Source organism: Panicum virgatum, chromosome 8K (genome assembly GCF_016808335.1).
Source record: "Panicum virgatum strain AP13 chromosome 8K, P.virgatum_v5, whole genome shotgun sequence".
Taxonomy (NCBI): domain Eukaryota; kingdom Viridiplantae; phylum Streptophyta; class Magnoliopsida; order Poales; family Poaceae; genus Panicum; species Panicum virgatum.
In genome coordinates, this window is record NC_053143.1 from 44,462,479 (window position 1) to 44,466,181 (window position 3,703).

Genomic DNA, 3,703 nt, shown 5'->3' on the forward strand with positions numbered 1-3,703 from the left:
TTTTCATCAGATTGCCTCTTCTCCCATCTCTAGTCTGATTTTTGTGGAATTGATCGAGTTTCCATCATATTTCATTGAAATTGATTCAGCTTCCCCATGGAAGAATACATACTTTTTGTCTGAAATTTATTCTTCTTTCATGAGGTGAATATATATTGTGTTATTGAACCTACTGAATTTTTTTTTTGGGAACATTGAACCGACAGAATATAATGAGCTGTACAGGTAGACAAAAGATACATCAGCGAGTGGTTCAGCTTTTTCCAAAGCAAGGACCGAGCCGTCGAGTGAGGATTGGTTGAGCATGCTTTTCTCTGTTCGTGGTGTACTCCTTTAATTATTCTCTCTATTATTTGCTCATGATGTGATATCCAGCGGCTGGACCTTTTTTTCCCTCCAATACACGGGAAGCGTATCATTATTGTTAATAAAGAAGAAATTAATATTAATTATATGGTTCGGTTACAACTCAATTGGAATGGAGTCCTGATGAACACACGCTGGCAAGTATAACTAGTTGAACACAACTAGAACGAAGCCTCAAACGTGAACTTCTTCCAACTAAACCAACCTAGGCGATTTGCTCCGACACGGAGCACTCAGTCGACACTCGAGGGCCGGACTCAGGGGATTCATTCTCTTGGACTCAGGGGAATCATTCTTTTTCGCGCACTTTGGAGTGCAGATGGAGGATATTTGACAGCATGGATATTCTTTTCTGAGAAGGAATTGAACGGGCCAGCGAATGGAAATAAGTAGCTTTTGGGTGGATGCACCAACAGACGTCACGTCATTTTGCTATTTAGTCCTCGCACCACTCCCGCAAAGCTCGTCTCACCACACCGCTCCCACGCCCTCACTCGCCTCCTCAACCTCCCGTCCTTCGTCATGGAAATCCTCACTGAGGTCGCTCGCTCGACCAAGCAGCTCCAGATTGTAGGCTTTTCTCTGACATCGTCCATGGCCGACGGCGAGGTCATCAAATCCAAGAGATGGAGCGTCGGTGGACATGACTGGGAGATTCAAGTGCTTCCAAAAAAGTATATCGATGACTACAAGGAGAGTGGTATTTTACTTTCTCTCTACCTTCGTAGTGATGCGTCCAAGTATGTGAAGGCCAAGCTCACATGTTGCTTAGTAGATCCGATCGGGAAACTTTGGCCATCCCAAGAGAAAATCATGTCAGGTAGGTTCAACCATTCAGGATATGGCATAAATCTTCCGCTCGTGAAAAGATCTAGTCTGCTGGCATCAAGTTATCTCAAAGATGACTCTTTCACCATCGAATGCACAATCGAGGTCCTCATAAAATTAGTGGAGAAGCAGGAAACTACCCGTCGCCCAGCAAACGATATTGTATCGTCATCTGGCTTGCACCATCACCTTGGTGAACTACTGCAGAAGGGGACGGGGGCGGACGTCACGCTCGTCGTGTCCGGAGAGTCCGAAGAGTCCTTCCCAGCGCATAAGGCAATACTCGCTTCGAGATCCCCGGTCTTCATGACCGAGTTCTTCGGGCATATGAAGGAGCAGAGCTCGCAGCAAGTCCAAATCAAGGGCATGGAGGGCGCAGTGCTCGGAGCCATGCTTCAGTTCATATACACCGACTCGGTGCCGGAACTCGATCTGCCGGAATGGCCATTGCGCAGCACTTGCTTGCGGCGGCGGACAGGTATGGAATCGACAAGCTCAAACTGATCTGTGAGGACAAGCTGTTTGATGGCATCAGCATCGACACGGCAGCGATGACTCTGGCCTTGGCACATCAACATGGTTGTTCGCTGCTCAAGGCTAAGTGTGTGGAGCTCATCGTTGCCAACCTTGCTGATATCATGGCGACCATGGACTACGAGCATCTCACGGCAAGCTGCCCAGAGGTTCTGAACGAGCTTCTGAAGGCTGTGCATGATAGAAAGAACTGAAGGGCTTATGTGCTAAACATACATTGCCGATTGTAGTTGTACTTTTGTGTTTATTGTCTAGTATTGCACTATGTGTATCGTTCCGTGTGAGTATTCAGCTGTATCTTTCATCTTGTCTTTCCATCAAAATATATGAGCTACTAGTGTTTGTATTTCTGTCTTGAAATTCTATTTTTTTTAAAAATTACAAAAACACCCATAAAATCACTCCAAGTTTGTCTTTCCTCCCTCTAAATCATTGTTACCTGGCATTTCGACGAGACTCGTAACATGCCATGAGGCTTGGTTTTCAATAGTATGACACGACTACTAGAAAAGTGACCTTTCGTCGCGCACGTTAGTATCGGTTAATTTTTGTTTTGGTACTAAAGTTGGCACAAAGTCATTTTAGTATTGGGTCCAAATTTGAAAGCCCCCGAAGCCATTTTAGTACCGGTCTAAAACACCGACTGGTACTAAATGTCACCTTTTAATATCGGAGAGTTTTGGCCCGGTAATAAAATGGCGCAGCCATTTAGTACCAGTCAATGACACCATCCGGTACTAAAGGGTGACATTTAGTACAGGTCAGTATCTTGGCCCGGTAATAAATGGTCTTCCACGGGTTATTTCAGAAAGAAAGTATCTCCTATCTAGTCACATGTGATGCATAGGTGGGATGACAAGGAAAGTTCCCACGAGGCCGCGTCGCCGCGCCACACCGCCGCCGAGCCTCCCCTGCCCGCGCCGCCACCACTGCTGCACATGGCCGCGGGGCAACTGCGGCGCCTCCGCCAGCCCTTCCCTGCCCGCGCTGCCGCTGTACACGGCCTGCCGGCCCGCCCCTGCGGTCAGCCGCGCGCCGCCGCCTCTTCTGCGCCCGATCAGCTGGCGCGCCTCGTAGCACCGCCACCACTCGTGCCGGCCCTGGCTGCCACCACCCGTGCTTGCCCCCGTGCCGGCGCAGGAGAAGAAGGCGGGGAAAAATGTTGGTTCAACATTTTTGAAATGTTGTTTCAATATTTTCAAAATATTGGTTCAATATTTTTGAAATGCTTGTCAGACCCGGGGTAGCAGGACTGCTCATAGGCGTAGAGTTTTCTAGAGTAAGGGATAGTGCATGGATATACCTTACCTCTTCTGTAACTACTCGGATAGCAGTAGAACTAGTTGATGTACAAGGAAACTATCCGACTACGTTGGAGTAGGACTCTAGCAGTACTCGGCTAGGACTTTCCATACAACCCTGTCCCCCAGATTATATAAGAGCGGGCAGGGACCCCTCCAAAGGAACAGGTACAAACCGAACAACACCTAAGACAATACAAACGACCACATAGAACATAGGGTATTACGCTCCGGCGGCCTGAACCTGTTTAAATCTTTGTGTTCCTTGCACCATCGTGTTCTGATCTCGGCGAGTCCCTGCCTACAATCAATCTCCTCGGGGTATACCTCGGAGAGCTTGGTGGTTAAACACCAACAGCTGGCACGCCAGGTAGGGGCTTCGCCAACGATCGTCGGAAGAATTCGATGGCACCTCTCGACGACAATGTGATGCCCGCCAAAGACACCACCTTCTACGTCAGCTCTTGGGTTTTTGTCGCTGATGGCTCAGGTGGCCTTGACAGTCATCTGATCAACCCTAGCAGGCTAGAAACTTCAGAAGCTGCACGATGACGTGAAGTCGACAACTTCGTTGATCAACTCGACGAAATCAGTCTCCCAATTCACATCAAGAAAGTCCAAAATCAACCCGATTTGACGTAACCACACCTAAAACTCTCTCTGAGCTAGAGGAG

General features: G+C 48.2%; 1 pseudogene; it reads left to right on the top strand.

The window, feature by feature from the left end:
- The first annotated feature begins 756 nt into the window (after positions 1 to 756).
- On the top strand, positions 757 to 2,079 carry LOC120644832 (annotated as a pseudogene).
- The last annotated feature ends 1,624 nt before the right edge of the window (positions 2,080 to 3,703 follow it).